Here is an 18,476-nt window from a genome sequence, read left to right as displayed (position 1 = left end):
TTTCACCAACTCTTCGAATTTCAAAAAATTCAAAAAAGATTCAAAAGTAGGCGGGAAAATACCCCTTACCTTGGCAACCAAGTAACTGTAAGACAGGTGCGGGTACAGTGTTAAGGCAAAACCCTTCACATACTTAGCACCTGCAGGGAATTGAAGCCATGAATACCTAGGCAACCAAGCAACTATAAGACGGGTGCGGGTACAGTGTCAAGGCAAAACCCTTCACATACTTAGCACCCGCAGGGAATTGAAGCCAGGAATACCTTAGAAGTAAAGTAACTATAAGACGAGTGCGGGTACAGTGTCAAGGCGAAACCCTTCACATACCTAGCACTCCGCAGGGAATTGAAACCAAGAAGGATCTTCTGGGCCATGCTTGCGGAAACGGGAATAACATCCCCGCATGACGGGAACGTCGAGAACTATATTGTTTGAAACTCCAAGATGGAATTGGTGGTTTTAGCATAATTGATCACTATGTTGAAAACAACCAAAACCCCATGGAGAATCCACAAGTGGGACTCAACGCTCCTGACTTGCGAGGAGGTTACAAACCTACCCGCTTCATACCCAAAGATCAAGCAGAAAAGTCGGGAAATTCTGCGTGACATCAGGAAAACCGCGGGAAGAATCCCCACGGAAAACCTTAAAACTAAAAACCCTTTTCAAAACCCCTTGCTAGTCCAAAAGTTCACCTCACTTATTATTAATTCATGAGAAGAACATTGGACTGGGGGGACTTGAAGAGGTAGGTCCCAGCAGAGCCCAGTTGGACCCGCAAGACTCACCTTGAACAGGGACGTCTGCGCTACGACCAACTGCTCCCGCAGGACCCACCATGCTCAGAGAAAACCTTACGCGCAGTACGCCAGCTGTACCCGCAGGGAAAGCCTCCCAATGGTGAAGTACCCCGCTTGTTCCCGCAGTTGCGGATACAAGCCATCAGGGAAGGCTACCCGCACTGACAGCAAGGCTACACGCACAAGGCACTAGCTACTTCAGTAGTCACATGAAGGAATGAGCAAGGCGGGAATAATCCCGCCTAAATGAGCCAGTCCGTATGCTTCTGGAAGATCTTTTGTACTATACCTACTAAGGTATGGGCAGAACAGACGATCTGACCAGAGCAGCCCATGAACCAATCACATGGTGACAGCTCACCGACAACAGTACGAGGAGGAGCACCCTCTAGTACTGTTTGTCACTGTTAGCCGCTGCCTACTCACCAACCCTTACTATGGGACGTGCGCAGCCTACAGTTGGTGGAACAGTGCATAGCCGGCAGTAAAGGAACAGTATACAGCCGACCTTGTTACTGTCGGCCGTAGTCTATTCACCAACCAGCATGGCCTGTGCGTACTCCACTGTTGGTAGAACAGGAATACTATTCAGCCGGCTGTACCTTCTAGGAAACCTACCTTCGGCTATAAATACTCCAACACCTTGGAATGGTAAGGACATCATCTGATATCTCGTTATCTTATCTTATCTAGCAATCTCTCAATATACACTTATATTCAGAGCAATCTAGTCTGATTCTCACGCCAGAGGATGGTCACAAGGAGGAACCCCCCCCCCCCCCCCTTCTTAGTGACGAGCTTACGGTGTCTGTTTTGCAGGTCACCTGAAGAACAACCTTCTCTGCTGGACCTCATCCTCATGGGAAACATTACTTAACCCCCAGATTATCCGTAATCTGCCCCGGGTCACTTAGTGTTTCTTCAGTTTTCATTTTTGTTTAGTTTACGAGTAATTTTTGGTAAGGCCCTGCATATTAATTCTAAGATGGGCATAAACAAATCAATCCAAAGATATAGCATTAATGGGTTAAATATTTAGGCCCAGTTTGAGTCCACTGGACCTAAGCACCCAATGTTCTTCCTTGTATTCCTTTTACTGTGGGTTTTGTACTAAATATATAAAGTAAAATACTAAAACGAGACCAAGTAATAGAAATTTTCTTTTGTAAATGTGTTTGGTGAATGGTGAAAGTTTGAAGGTGTTAAGGGTGATGCAAAAACTTTGTAAATGAAATATGTTATGTCGGAAACTAAATCGTTATAAAACTGAAAAATCTGACACCAAATTCTATAAATTTTATTGAACTAAGAGTTATAAAGTTTAGAGTGTCTAAACTCATAATTAAATAAGATGATTGTTAAGAGGGTAAGTAATGGCCAATGGGGTAATGCCCCGTTGCCACCTAAGCTTGAAAAGCCCCAGCACCACTACGTTCATTCTTGAATTTGGGTGTTGCCATTTGGGGCTTCTCTGGGGTGACAACGTTTTTCAAGAAAGCAGGTGGAACCCATGATTTTTCAAGCAATCATCATCACTCATTTTATTTATTATTTATTTTTAATATAATTTAAATATTGTTTTATTTATACGGGATATGTAAAACCATTACACATATTTTCAGCGGGCCTTTTTTACATACGTGACAGTATTGTTTTCACTTTTTTTATGAAATCACTACGATACTCTAAACAATCATCATATATATAATCGTCTTATGCAAATGAGCTTTAGCTCAACTGGCATTGGAGAAGAAGCGAAGATTTTCCAACTGAAGATCGCAAGGTCTCAAGTTCGAATTCGATTCCAACCAGGTTTTACCTTAATAGGCCTTTGGGCAATGGGTTTTCCCCAAAACAAGATATAGTGGGCTTGAGCTACCTAACACTATCTACGATTGCAGGCGTACAAAATCGCCTTTTGCATTGGGTTACCCCGAATACCTAACTCATTTTACAATATCCCATGAGGTTATGAACAACACTACTAGTGGGCCCGATTCTTAAAGGTTTTTGGGTCATTGGGATCAACTAGCATTAAGACAGGCCCATTGGTCTGACACTAGAAATTATTAACAGGAATAAACGGGTGCTTTCAGCGGGCGGGTCACTTGTTTTGGGTCTGTCAATGTATGCCTCGTGGTCACCTTCCACACGAGCTTCGTGGCCTATTGTAGTAAAACTACTATATACAAATATCTGCTTCCAAAACTACTATATATTCATTTGTATATAATATATTGTAGTAAATGAATAATAATATTATTTAAACATTACAATGATTATTGATGCATCATAATTAATATGTCATATCAAATTGACATCCAAGTTGACATAAAATGTTTAAATAATAAATAGACAATGGTTTTCTAGCTATCTTTACTTCAAAAGTGTAACAACTAACATGCAACTAAAGATCATTGGCATACAAGATAAAGAGAATACACTAGTATTAAAAAGTTATACTACACAAAAAGTTGGACCTACCGACTCAAGAAACCTTATCATAAAAATAAATTGAAGCATTCTAAAAGCATATAATATAGCTTGAAAGTATTTTAGTATAGTCAAGTTGCTTCACTTTTCTAAATCAAGGAACTTTCACGCGTTCGTTTCACATAATTTGTGGGATTCAAAGGGATTAAAATTCCATGACATGACGTGTTCGCTTTATTGGAATTAGAATCTTAATTCTATTCTGGTGTATTCGATTACCAAATAATTGAAATTTGAAATGGAATTCAATTCCTTCAAATTCCTTTAAATAAAGGGATTCCAAATCCTACCAAAATGTGGAGGATTTCAAGTGAATTCATTGGCTTGAATTCATTGGAATATTTTCTAGAGATTTTTTTACGAGAACAACGAATAAAACATTTTAGTTTTTTTATTTTTTTGTTTTTGATTTATATTTTGAGTAATGATTTTTTTTTGTTATTTTGACTATTTTTTAGGGGTTTTTGATTTTAATAAAAAACCCCTAAAAACAATAAAAAAACTCATAACGCAAAATATAAATAAAATTAAAAAAACCTAAAAAAACTAAAATGTTTCTGCCGCTATCATCGTTAAAAAAAACGATTTCGAGTCATTTCTGGTGATAGATTACAATTCATTTGTCAAATGAACATATCAAGAATGGAATTGGATTTCAATTCTTTCCGATTCCAATTCTTATTGAAATGTTCGGATTTCAAATCCAATTTCAAATCCTATGTCAATTCCAATTCCATTACATTTTGTGAAACGAACACGCCCTAAAAAGTTATGGACATAGGACGCATAAAGTTTAGGTCTTAAGTAATGTATCATCGATAACGCATGACTGACAGATTAACGATGAAAACTAATTGGGCATATTACCAATTATATTCTTGTATCCAATGTTTTCTTTCATTGATCGATGTTATATTCGAGCGAAGAAGTGAAAAAAAGAAAGGAAATTTAATGTCACCTAACAACACTTATTTTAAATGAGTAGTTAATCTTTCACCATAACTTGATATGTCTTATTGTGTTTTGGATTCTTTCTGATATTAACAAACAAAACTATTTATGTGTAAAAAATTTTAAGATTCATTGATCATTTAAAAGCTAAATGATTAATAAACGACAAATACAATAAAATTACAAGGTTAAAAGTAGACAAAAGGAGGTCCCAATAATTAAAAATATATATCCACAGACATATTATAATTTTTAAATCATAGATGAAATCAGGTGAAGATCAACAAGGTTTAAGAAATAGGTGTTCTCATGGAGATTTTGAGTTATATATGTTTCTTTTTAAACAAAGGGATGTAATAGTTAATTGTTTATTAATGACAATTTGGATTTTAATAATCTCAACTTAATGCAGTTGCTTAATAATCCTAACTTATAAATTGGATGTCACCGGCCCAACTTTCATACTATTTGTTTTCATTGGACCTCCGTTAAAAAAAACTTAACGGCATTAAGTTTTTTTCAAATTTCAAATTGATATTTAAGGGTTTTGATCGGAATGAGAATATGAATCGATTGATGTAAAACTTAACTCAAAACAATGCTCCAAATAGCTTGATTTTTGTTAATTGAAAATTTATACACCGAAATTGAAGCATCCTTTAGTCATTTGGACCACCGTTTTTAGGTAAGTTTTACATCAATCGACTCATATCTCATTCCAATCAAAAGGCCTAAAATATCAGTTTAAAATTTGGAGAAAACTTAATGTCGGTAAGTTTTTTTAACGGATGTCCAGTGAAAACAAATGGTGTGAAAGTTGGGACCGTTGATAACTACTTTCTAAGTTATGATTATTACCAGCTAACTGCATTAAGTTAAAATTATTAAAATCCAATTTGCCTTTATTAATTAGCAGCTCCTAAATTACACGATAATTACTCCTCTCCTCTAAGAGGCCTGCACCTCTGCTATCTGAGCCAGTCTTACAATGGCTTAATTGTTCAAACTTAACTATATAACATTTAACGCACATCCATCATCGCATGAAATTATGACGGTATGAATAGAAACCATAAACTATATCTTTAATTTCCAATACCTAAAGAGAAATGTGACATTACGACATAGTATAAATACGACACTTAATCTTATTAAAAATATATAATTTATTCTTGATTATGAATATATTACATCCATAATCACCACCCTAATCATATATATGTAAAATATAAATAATGCTTTGAAAACGTGTTTGGAAGGAGTTAAATGCTGCACCCCAAAACCAGCAACACGACGGAAACCTTCTTCAGAGAGTGATATTGTATACAAATGATGGGCCCACTGAGCCCGGCCCCACACACCCCCCAAACCCCTACCCCCAACACCCCTATATTAGAGGTGTTCAAAAAAACCGGTTACGGAACCGGTTTGGCCGGTTCAACCGGAAACCGGTTTTTTAAAAACCGGTTTTTTTAAAAACCGGTTTGACCGGTTTACGTAACCGGTTTACGTATCGGTTATACGTTTTGGAGCCAAAACCGGTTTTATAACCGGTTATAAAAAAAACCGGTTTTTTTAAATAACCGGTTATTAAAAAACCGGTTAACCGGTTTTTAAAATAACCGGTTTATTACCGTTATAAAAAAAAACCGGTTAACCGGTTTTTTAATAACCGGTTAACCGGTTAAACCGGTTTTCGAACGTTACCAAACGGCTTTATAGCCGTTTTTTTTTTTTTTTGACCGTTTTTTAGCCGTTTTTTTTTTGTTTTTTTACCATTTTACCCCCACAAACATCTATATATAGTTTAGGTTGGGTATTGGTTAGATCACACTTGATTATACAACTCCAAACGCTCTAAACGTTTATTTCATACGCGATTATACAACTCCAAACGCTCTTCTTTCGTAGTCGTTTATTTCATACTCGAGTATACCACTCTTAATTCGTAGTCGATTATCATGGCCTCCCAAAGTGCTGCTTCATCGGTCAACATGGGTGCCTCGAACACGGGAGAAACCGTCGTTCGGGTCATCCCCACGAAACGAAACCAAGATATTTGGCAACATTTCGACCTATGCGAAATGTCTAACGGAACCCAAAAAGCTAGATGCAAACATTGTTTGAAGTTTTATAACAAAGAAGCAAACTCCAGTTTAAGAGCTCATGTAGAAAAGCCCTCTTGCAAGGTCTTGAAGGACGAATCCGGAAGTAGTTCGCAGCCGGAGATGACGAATCAAGGAACGGTGTTTACGTACGACCTTGAAGCGGTACGTCAACAGTTTGGCAACTTTGTGATTCAACAATCACTTCCTTTCAACCACTTCGACAACCCTCAATTCACGGAGATGATGCAAAAGTATGTTCAACCACGCTACCAACACGTAAGTCGTTCGACCCTTAGAAGAGATTGTCTTAAAGCATGGAAAAACGCTAAGTCCGAACTAATTTCATACTTTTCAAACTTACAAACTGGTGTGAACTTAACAACGGATGTGTGGTCGGTACCTAATGGTTCGCCCGACTCATACATTTGTGTGACGGCTCATTGGGTTGACCCCCGGTCGTGGCAAATGATGAAACGAACCGTTGCGTTTCAATTGTTTGATTACCCGCACACGGGTAGAAATATTTTTAAACTCTTGGATAAAGTCATTCGACAATACAAGATTGAAGATAAAATCTTTTCAATATCGTTTGATAACGCGTCCAACAATACGGCCGCGGTTGGCCATTTAAAATTAAAGTATAAACCTATCTGTGATGGAGCGTTTTTTCATAGCCGATGCATTGCACATATTATCAACTTGGCCGTGCAAGATGGGTTAAACGTGATCGAAACGCAAAGAAACAATTTTAAAAGAATGTTACGAGATGTTTTTAGCAACAATTCAACATTTTCAAGATACAAAAAATTTTGTGAAGAAGCTAACTGTCAATGGTTGGGGCCTAATTGGGATTGTCCAACAAGATGGAACTCGACTTGTGAAATGTTTGAGAAAGCCATCCAACAAAAACAATCGTTAATTGCGTTTCATCAAATTTTGTCAAATAGGGGTAAATGTGCACCGTACGATCCTAGAAACTGGTTATTGATTGAGATCGTTACGGAGGTTCTTCAAATTTTTAAATCTTGCACAACTAGTTTATCTGGGGTTTACTATCCAACAAGCCCCATTGCTTTACCAAAAATTGCTGTCATGTGCACAAAGTTGACTGAAATTCATTGTAGGGGTGCACCTTATTTTGATATGGGTGCAAAAATGAAAGAAAAATTTAGAAAATATTTTCAACAACTACCCGCTGTTTTGACCTGTGCGGCTGCGTTAAACCCTTGCATCAATGTTGGTGGTGTTGAAGCTTTAATAGAAAAAATTTGTGATGAGCTAGAGTTAAACGACGATCAAAACCCCCATTATAACCAAACTTTAAAGAATGCTTTCAACACCACCTTGGCAAACATGTATGATGTTTACCTTACAAAACACGGGTCGTCTTCCCAAATTCATGACTCGTTAAGAGCTGTTGCCCAATCCCAATCCCAAACCGACCTTGAAATGGGGATGTACTACATGATTTGGGAAGACGCCGGTAAACGTCAAAGGGTAAACACCCCAAGCAGTGAACTTGGAAGGTATGGTGGTACCAACTTTGTGAAACACATGACTCCGGATGAATTTAGAAGTCTTGATTTGCTGGCTTGGTGGAGAGGTAAGGAGGATGAGTTTCCGATCCTCGCCGCCATGGCCAAAGATTTACTAACGGTCCAAGCTTCCACGGTAGCTTCGGAGTCTGCTTTTTCTGTTTCTGGCAGGGTTATATCGATTAGGAGGACTCGACTCACTCCACCAGCTGTAGAGATGTCGATTTGCTACAAGGATTACTTGGACTCTTTAGATAGGGCACAACATCAACGCTCACTCGAGGGGGAAATGGAGTATGAGGCGGCCTTGTATGAAGACGAGGTCAATCAAGGACACACTCAACCAATGACCGATGAAGAAGCCGCGTACGACGATTACCTAAGGAATAGCTCGGGATCGGGTAGCGAAGAAAATGAGTAACAAACATCAACTTGTTAATGTAATCGTGTCTAAGCATTCTTTAATGTTTGTATTTTTGAGTTACGAATATGCGATAACGATTTAATGTTTGTATTTTTAATGTAAAAGCTATAAATGAAAGTTATGTGTTTTTAATCTTCCAAGCAAAGAATGCTAACAACGAAACCCTAAACCCTAAACCCTAAAGCAAAAAAAAAAAAAAAAAAAAAAAAAAAAAAAAAAAAAAACCGGTTAACCGGTTAGACCGGTTATTAAAAACCGGTTATAAAAAAACCGGTTTAATAACCGGTTCTAACCGGTTTCTAAACCGGTCCAAACCGGTTTGGCCGGTTAGAGTTTTCATTGATAAAAACCGGTTAATAACCGGTCCGGTTATTAACCGAACCGGTTTTTTTCTGGATAAAAAAAACCGGTCCGGTTAATAACCGAACCGGTTTTTTCAAAAAAACCGATTTGTGCACCTCTACCCTATATACACAACCTGTCATGCCTTGAATAGAGGCTGGTACTTAATTAACTTCATATTGTTTTAACATGTATAGATGTTATGGGTGTGATCTAGTACAAATAAAATTAACCTACTAAACATATAAATAATAAAAGTAATTATGGTTTCGAACTAAATTACATATGTTAATAATATAGTGTAATAATAATTACTCAAGTTCAAAAGTTATAGAGTGATAAGAATTACTCTAGTTGTTTGTACATTTCTCACGATAAAAGTTATTTGTATTTGATAGAAACACTAGATGTTACAATCACATAAACATAACATAAAGAAACCTACAAGAAAAGAGTAAAATAACTCTAAGTTAGCTCAGACTATAATAAACAAAACACATTAAATATACAAATCTATATATTATATGTCTTCTTAAGCTTTAAGCTAGACATACAAATTATGCAACGTGTGGCTTGAAACTTGAAATGAAGTGTAGCCAACCGAGTACTTAAGCATAGTGTAATAATAATTACTTTAGTTCTAAAGTTATAGAGTTTTAATAATTACATCCAAATCTTTAACTTTTTACCAAGGTATCGACTTTATCCTCTATTTTAGTTCTAATGGTGGGTTAGACGTCGACAAAAACAAGCTTCTTCGCTGTAGCCACCAAACTTTTTATATAGGTAAAACTTTAGGTTTTAAGAGCTTCGAGATGTATTGCGAATTCACAATTGATTTTTTGCATATCGTCGGTGTGCTTGTGTGGTCAACAAGGTTGGTCCATACTGTTCATATTGCCTTTATTCTGTCTTGATCTTTTCACATCGGTTTCATTTATATAGTTCCTTGTAAACTTACTAACTATACAATTAGCAACAAAACATTACAAATTTGCACTAAAAAGCACATTAAAATGTAAGGAAACGAGCTTGAGTCAGGGCAGCATCGATTGTTTGGCTTTTAAATTAACTCAAATTTTAATATTTACAAGTTATAATTAGGGACAATCACATATTTTTCCCTTTGACTTCTTAAATGCATATTACCCAACCTCAAAATCTAAGGTTGGGTATGTTGGGAATTTCGGGTCAAGAGCGTTACTTGGCGTGCAAGGCTAAGTAAACATGATTTAAGGAGTGGATAACTATAAATAATTAAATGTGCTTAGATTTAATTGTTAGTATAATTATCAGGACCTATTATTTAGCAATCCTAGTTGTAGTCTAAACGTGATAGGTTAAATTATAAATACCCGTGCTTTGAGGTTTAGGAGATTGTAATCTGAGCAATTGAGTTTTGTGAAGTTTCTCAATAACAAACATGTCTGAGTTTGTGTTCGATCTCTGATACCAATTTCGAGCATGTTAGTGGTGTTAAGCAATGTGCCGATATCTTGACGAAGGCTCTTGGGAGAATCAAATTCAAGGAGATGCAGGAATTACTTGGAGTTGAAGACTTGTCAGTTTCAAGTTCGAAATTCTGGGGTGATTGTTGGGAATTTCGGGTCAAGAGCGTTACTTGGCGTGCAAGCCTAAGTAAACATGATTTAAGGAGTGGATAACTATAAACAATTCAATGTGCTTAGATTTAATTGTTAGTATAATTATCAGGACCTATTATTTAGCAATCCTATTTGTAGTATAAACGTGATAGGTTAGATTATAAATATCTGTGCTTTGGGGTTTAGGAGATTGTAATATGAGCAATTGAGTTTTGTGAAGTTTCTCAATAACAAACGTGTCTGAGTTTGTGTTCGATACCTGGTACCAATTCCATTAGGGTAATCCGTAAATTATAGCAGGCACGTGGTTGGAGTTGTATTTGCCCCTTTTTATGTAATATTAATGATTTACAATGAAGTGACAAGTAAATGGACAACAATCCGTAAATATAAATTCGCAATTCAATACTAAGATGGTGTAAATATGCATTGTCAATTTGCCATTGTCCCTATAATTTAATTTCATTTATAGATAAGGTAATATGAAATGATATATGAGCCCATTAAAGATCGCCTAATATTAAGTTGAATACTGATTTTAATATTAATTTCCCTTAAATACTAAATAACAATTTTAACAGTTAACTAGTCAAATCACAAGCGTTTTACAATACGAGTTCGAGCAGACGTTTCAACTCAGTAAACATAAGCGTGCTGCTAGCTCTAGTTGTAGCATTTTGGTATATCTAAATTGGATAGAACTGGACCAGCTGTTTAAGGTGGATGCTTATATAGAATTGGACCAACTAGTGTTCAAAATGCATAGAAGAAAAAATTATCTGGGAGAACTATAAATATGATAATGATTATAGGGACATGTTACCTAACAATTTATTATAATGATAAAGGCATTTGCTTTCTATTTTCTTGTTTTATTGGTAGTAAATTTTGTAGCCACATAAATTATAAGGCATTGTGTTGTCCTCTCATATGAGATGTCATCTCAAAAAAGAAACAAAAAATAGTTTTAAGAAATTAAACAATTAAACAAATCAAGAAATTTGAAGTGAAGAAAGATTATTGATCTATATTTATCGAAAAATACTTAACTTGGAGCAAATTCTTAGATATTTGGAGCAATTGTGATAAAAAGAGACCAAATTTAAAACCAGCATCGCTTTTAAATTTTAATCTGTAAACGCGTAAAACATGAACAAAAATAGTTTTATAATAGACTGAATATCAAGACAAAGAATCATAGACGGTTTATCTATCCTTTATACATAAATTTTGCTCCCAAATTAACTTTGACGGCCTTTTTTTTCCTCTAATACACGTCTCAAACTAATTTCGTTTTCTCTATAAAGATGCATGAGCTACACTTTTCTTTCTTCAAATTAAGTCATCTTAATTCATTTAATTTAAATTCTAAACACTAAATACTAAACATCCAATTACATTTTCCTTAAGATTTTGGCATTTTTCTGTTTTTGGATTATTTACTTTTTTCTTAAAACATGAATGTTTATTTATCTAGGAATTTTTTTTACCAACTTGTCATGTGGTTCTTTAATAGTCATTATTCTCTTTAAATCATTCTTTTTATCTTAAAAACTGAAATGTTTTATTATTTATTATCTAGGATTTTTTACCAACCTGTCATGCATGTGGTTCTTTAAGATTCTATCATTGCTCTCTTTAGATTATTCACTTATAAAGTTTATCTTAAAAACATGAATGTTTTATTTATCTAAAGATTCACAAACTTGTCATGTGGTTCATTTCACAATGCTATCTTCATTCCACCCCTTTATATACACCCACCCACCCACCCTATATTCTCATGCAACCATGGGTGCTTGCACTTCTTGCCACTCAACCCCAATAGCCACGGGAAAGTTGATCTTACCCGACGGCCAATTACACGAATTCGACCACCCTATCAACGTTTTCGATACCCTCCACAAGTACCCATCCACCTTCATATGTAACTCGGACGAAATGGACTTCGACGACGTCATTTCCCCCATCGAAGCCCACGAGGACCTTCAACCAGGGCAACTTTACTTTGCCCTGCCTTTAAAACGCTTGCACCATCCCCTCCAGCCAGAGGAGATGGCTGCATTAGCAGTGAAGGCCAGCGCTGCACTGGCAAAATACAGCAGCACTGGCCGTCACTCTAAAAAAAATAATATCTGCTTCACGTCGTTTGAAATACGACGGGTGAAGAGCTCTAGTAGGGTGGCAGATGTTCAAACTATCGGGTTGAAAGAGCGGTGGCGGTGGTGGTGGTGTTGGTGGTAAAAAAAGTAACTTTAAGGTTATGTTGAGTGCTATACCGGAGTAAGCTATATGATCATATTGATGTGAAGGTTTTGTTCATATGGTAAAATGGTCATATTGATGTGAAGGTGATTTACCCTAGCGACTATGTCGTTTTTTAGCCTTTCACTTTATACCTTTACCATATTGGGAATATTGTTACCTTTTTACCCGTACCATATGGGTTACTATAAAGAAGTCTGCTTTTGATATTATAATAATAATAATAATAAATCTATGGTTATATGAGAAGTTTATGTAATCATTATTATGTATGGGTGTTTTTCATGTATATTATCTTTTGAAGGATTTGTTTTTATATGGAATGTGGTAAGTCACTAAATTAACCAAAGTTTTTATTAGAGTTTACTCTTACGATTTCGTCAGTCAGTAATGTGGGCTGGCTTGGATTACTTAGTGTTGCTCGCTTAGGAGGGCAGGGCGCTTTGGGATGCGGAGAAGCTATTATCGCCCGGTTCCCTAACATAATGCGGCACCGGGTTCGAACCGCAGGGAACCGTAGCATGGGAGGGGGGGCTTAGAATCCTTTTTGTTGCCGCAAGGCTGGCTAATTGTACGCAGCAGGCTCGAAGACCCCTGGTTTTGGAAGGCATATGAGTTCAAACGCTATGTTGAATGTGCGACCGACACTTGGTATGTACCTGTGCAGGTGAGGCGTCGGCCGGTCCTAGAAATGGCGCAGCGGCGCGAGGAGTTAACGACCGAACGCGCTGCAACCTAGGGATCACCAGGCAGCTCTTTTGCTCTATAGGGATCCGGGAGCATAGCACAATTATTATTGGAGGAGGGTTGGTTTGTCCGAGTAACGGCTAAAAGCACCCATATTGATAATCGCATTAATAATGTCTCGATTCGGTAATGGACTAATGGTCGACATTGTATAGACAGGCTTGTGTCTTCATTCAAAACCAATAATATGTTCAGAACGATATTAGATGTTATAGTGTTATATTAACTGACTAGAATGAACATGGGATGTGTTATTCGATTCTTGCGAGTTTCTACGTACTATGATTCATATACACCCCCAAAATCCGTACTCTTTGTGCAGAAAAATTCCATAGGATCTCAATGAATAAAGCCTAAGGAAGTGAATTTGAAATTGAAATTTGTTAAATACTTTGGAACTTGAAAGATACGAAAGTTATCAAAGAAATTGAAATTTGTGATCGGTTTTATTGTTTCAAGTCTTACGTCCCCTTAACCAGCTGAGCTACACAGTGGGGATTGTGATGGAGGCAAGAATGGTGGATATTCAATTCCTTTGATTGAACACCATCACAATTAGAAAACAGATGTAAGAAGTCCTTGACATGAAGAAATTTGAGTGAATTCATTAAATTCTAATTTCATTATTAAGCAAACATGCTTCATCTTAAAAAAAAGCCACTCAAAACTCTATAGGAAAAGATCTCAAATCAAAACAAAGAGGCACTCAAACCTCTTTTTCTTAAGAAAAGTTAGTGCAATGATTTGAACTTTGAAGTGATCAAAAGAGTGTCATCCGATATCACTCACTCATGGTCATTCCATCAATTTTGTCGGAGATCACTAATAACTTTTTGGCAAGCGAAACTCGCTGCGATGTTGTAGTCCCAAACATCCTCGCCGTATTGCAAGCTATAAATAACAAAATGTTTATTTTTTTTTGGTTTGTGGTTCGCATGATATCGACATTCTTAGCTTGTGTATATGTTTTGAAACATACACCTATAGTAAAAACCTTTTTTGGTTTCTTTTATACATCATTACCATAAATAACTACACACTTATATAGTTATGATACTTTTTAAAATAAAAGTCACATCTATAAATGCATATGAATGCAAAAAAAGGTATAACGATAATAATAAAAAATAAAAATTAAAAAATTAAGAAAAGCTTGGAAAATGAAGCACACTAAAAAACAAGTAAATTAGAGACTTTGATGTTCCACTTATTTCTACACATGTGTCCATTCTTTTAAGTAATGGTGTGGCCACAAATCTTAGGTCGTTGTTCCCTTATTTGTTCTTTAGGAATGATGAAACCTACTATTTTGTGGGTTACTTGTTCCAACATTGCAATAATTGCAATTTATAAAGGAAAAATCATCAATACTTTTTAACGGGGAAAATCGATCCGGGATTCTATCTCCAATTTTCATGCTAGTTATTACTATAGCATGAAAGTTTCATTTTCGAGAAAGTCCGGAAAGCCCTCAGTCCTCTTTTTTTCAAAAAGAAGCCCTGTGAAAGCGTGTCGTATCAACGCGTTCTGCGGGCAATCAATCGTTGTAAATTGTGATATGCTTTTACCACTTTCGTATAAGAGTCACTAAAGAGGCCAGAACCTTTCATATAAGAGCCAGCGAGGCTATCCATGCACTTGTAGGGAGCCACCTCGCGATTAACGGGCAATCATATGCTTCTGTGAAATAATGATCCTCTCATCGGTGTTCTACCGAACTGAACTAATAATAGCTTATCACTGTCTTATTGCTTATCAAGACAATATAAACAATTTCAAGTTTATGATGGATAATGACTGTCACACTAATTATAGCTTAATTATTAAAGAAGAAAAGAAAAAAAAATGGAAAGAGCTAAACCAGAGCGATCTTTCTGCATAGTAACGAATTTGTTCAGAAGTCAGTTGAGTGCTTCGTTGGCCCGCCATTATAGCCCTTCTTAGTAAACCTTCGGTACAACTTGTTGCCCGTTTTCCTTCTATATTGATGTAAACCCTACTTTTTAATGAAATATATTTAAAAGGAGTCTTAACACTACTTTTGTTGTTATTAACAAAAACAAATTATTTGGAGGATGATAATTTATGTCATATTCATGCTTTTTATTTTATTTTTATTAACTATAAATACTTTTGTGGTTCCTGACCATGTTCTTTAAAGCTAGCACAACTACACTTCTGATGACATTACCAAAAGCCACATCAATCACAACTGTATGGCTATATGTTACACATTGTGTGAGTGTGTTGTACATATTATTGGTGTGAATACATTACCATGCTACATGCATACAAGTGTCCGGTTTTCATGCATTAACAAAGACCAATGGAAATCGAAAGCACGATTTTGTTTCGTTTGGTTCGGTATTGTGGGTTCATATTGCCTGATTTGGGAACCTTGCACCTACTCGATCCTACTCAACTATCCATTTGAAGTGAAACAAACACATTATGCTTTTTAATTAACATCATATGGGTCTATTTATTTCAAGTGATGGGATTGTCGGGGGAATAAATTAGACGAAAGTTATCTTTCTAAGAACATATTCAACACGGGATCCATTGTTGGATCTATGGTACCAGAGCCATCTCTGAGATTTCGGATGTGCCAAATGAGTTTAAATAATCAACGATAATTGTGATAGCAATAATTTAGGCCCTATATTTGAATTAACCACATATGCTACAAAACAAATGGGCTTAAGTTAGTTTTTTTTTTTAATTTTAAAAAGACATATTATTAGTGGGGCTTATATTTATAGTTATAAAAATGGGTTTAAGTTACTTATAATTCGAAAAAGTAACTCAATATCTTACCGTTCTAATATACATTTACACATAAAGGAACTATTTTCAGGCCCGTCCAAGAACGGGCCCTAGAAGGCAACCGAGCCTTGTATCCGCTCTCTGTTGGCCCGGTGTGGTGTGAGGGGTCATACGCTGCAAGGACATAGAGGTCTTTGGATTTTTAATTGTTTTATTTTCTTCATAAGCCTATAAATTTATCGGCCCTTTTTTGAAATTAAATGGGCTTCTTAAAGCCCAACAAGTAAACAACTATCCCCTTATGTCTTATACTCTTATAGGTCATATCTACTTTAGAGGTGCACAAAGATTAAAAACCGGATTGGATTTGGTCAACAATGGTCAAAACCAGATTTGATTGAATCAGGTTTTTTAAACCTGGCAGGTTCAGATCGGATTGTCACCGGATTTGATTAAGAAAACCGATTAAAAACCATTTTTCTTTTCAAAAGTACAAACAAAAGAACCAATGAAAGATTTTGATTGATTACATTTCGATGACTATGCGAGATTAGAGAGTATGTTTTGAGTTTATAAGACTAGCTTTAGACTTGTGTACTACAAAGGTAATTAATTAAAATATAGTATTTAATAATAAATAATTAAAATACAAGTTTAACAGTAAATACAAGAGCAGATCATATTTGTTGTGGAAAATAATCAATAAACATTAATTGCATGATGTTAAATAATTAACTGTCTATATAAATAACAAAAGTTAGCTGCTTTAGGAAAATAATGAATTGATTAATTTCTAATCATTAAAATTATACAAACATTTATTAATAGTAGATAATTAAAAAACTGCAATATTTAATGATTGACAAATAAATACTATTAATGAATTGCCATGTTTTGATTAATGAATTTTTTTGGACATTTTTTTTATCATAATATTGTTTAGATTACATCGAAATAGAAGGCAAGTGGGCAACAAGTTGCGCCGTGCCCGCTACCATTTTTTAAATTGCAAAACCTAATCTTTTAAAAATTGTAGTTGCTGATCTTGGAGTTACTATGCATTACCCGCTGAACACGGGTAAGTAACTCCACAGCTTCAGGCGCGAGGAAACCAAAAGTGTCAAAAGCAAAAGGAATAAATACATGTTGGTTGTCAAGACACGCCTTCTCATGTTTAGCCACATTGCCTGAAGCAGCTTTTAATGCAGCTTGACCATGAAATTAAAATCAAATAATGTGTGAGTATTAATGTGGGAGTTACACGTGACAAAATATCTTCATACGATGAGATTAAACTAACACATGCGGTACTTGTATAGTTGCATACTAACAATTGGGGGCAAAAGGTTCATTTGGACGGCTTTAGTGGTAAAAATAGTTATCTTTTAGATAAAACGTTAAAATCATCTACATCAACGGTAACTAATTGTTGGCTCAAAAACCCGGATTTTAAACTGGTTTTTCTCAAATCGGTTCTAAGTAATATATACATGAATCTGTACCAAACCGACAAATCCAATCCAAACCAAACCGGGTCTACTCAATCGGGTTCTACGACCCGATTAAATCGGATTAGGTTTTTTGTCCCACCAAAAAGTAGTAACTTCCAAAAAGAATTCACGTGCGGCTGCTAAATCAAAACCCCATCACGTGGGTAGCATTTGCCAACTGCCCAAAGTCAATAAACACAATATTATTTACTTTATTTACTCCTACAAACTAAAATGACCATATTGCCCTTCAACACCCATTTCCCACTTTACTACAAACAAATCCAACCAAGGGCAATATCGTCCATCCCAAATATAAAAAGTACCCAAATCAAACTTTTGTTGCTCATACGGATAAAAAAATGAAGCAAATTCTCTTAATCATCTTAGTGGTACTCCTGTGGCACACCACCGCGCAACCACCGCCCGCGGTGGTGATACCACCAGATGGCCAGGAGTACCTAGACGCCCACAACCAAGCACGGGCCGACGTGGGTGTCGGCCCGCTAAAGTGGAACTTCCAGCTGGCTAAAGCGACGAGTTTACTCGTGCGGTTCCAAAGGGACCGCGAAAACTGCCGCTTCGCAAATTTAACGAGCGGCAAGTACGGTGGCAACCAAATGTGGGCCACTGGGGAGGTCGTCACCCCCCGGAAGGTGGTCGATAATTGGGTAGCCGAAAAGCAATATTACACACATGATAATAATTCGTGTGTGCCCGACCATCGGTGCGGGGTGTACACGCAAGTTGTGTGGCTGAACACCGCGGAGGTCGGGTGCGCGTTAGCTAGCTGTCTCCCGGATCAATCAACATTGGCCATTTGCTTTTATAATCCCCCCGGAAATGTTATCGGAGAAAGCCCTTATTAATCAACGCTTCGGTACAGCTACGAAGAAGTTTGTGTTAGAAACATTAAAAATTTAAAATAAGGTTTTTGAATGTTTTTTTTTT

At 36.3% G+C, this 18,476-nt stretch overlaps 1 pseudogene; it reads left to right on the top strand.

Annotated features, from left to right (window-relative positions):
* The first annotated feature begins 17,887 nt into the window (after positions 1-17,887).
* LOC143584014 (STS14 protein pseudogene) lies at positions 17,888-18,414 on the top strand (annotated as a pseudogene).
* The last annotated feature ends 62 nt before the right edge of the window (positions 18,415-18,476 follow it).

The sequence above is a fragment of the Bidens hawaiensis genome, unplaced genomic scaffold (assembly GCF_021521415.1).
Source record: "Bidens hawaiensis isolate Kalapana, Puna unplaced genomic scaffold, B.hawaiensis_p1.1 tig00032765_1, whole genome shotgun sequence".
Classification (NCBI taxonomy): Eukaryota; Viridiplantae; Streptophyta; class Magnoliopsida; order Asterales; family Asteraceae; genus Bidens; species Bidens hawaiensis.
The sequence above is the reverse complement of the archived record's forward strand: the minus strand, read 5'-3'. Positions and strand labels throughout refer to the sequence as shown.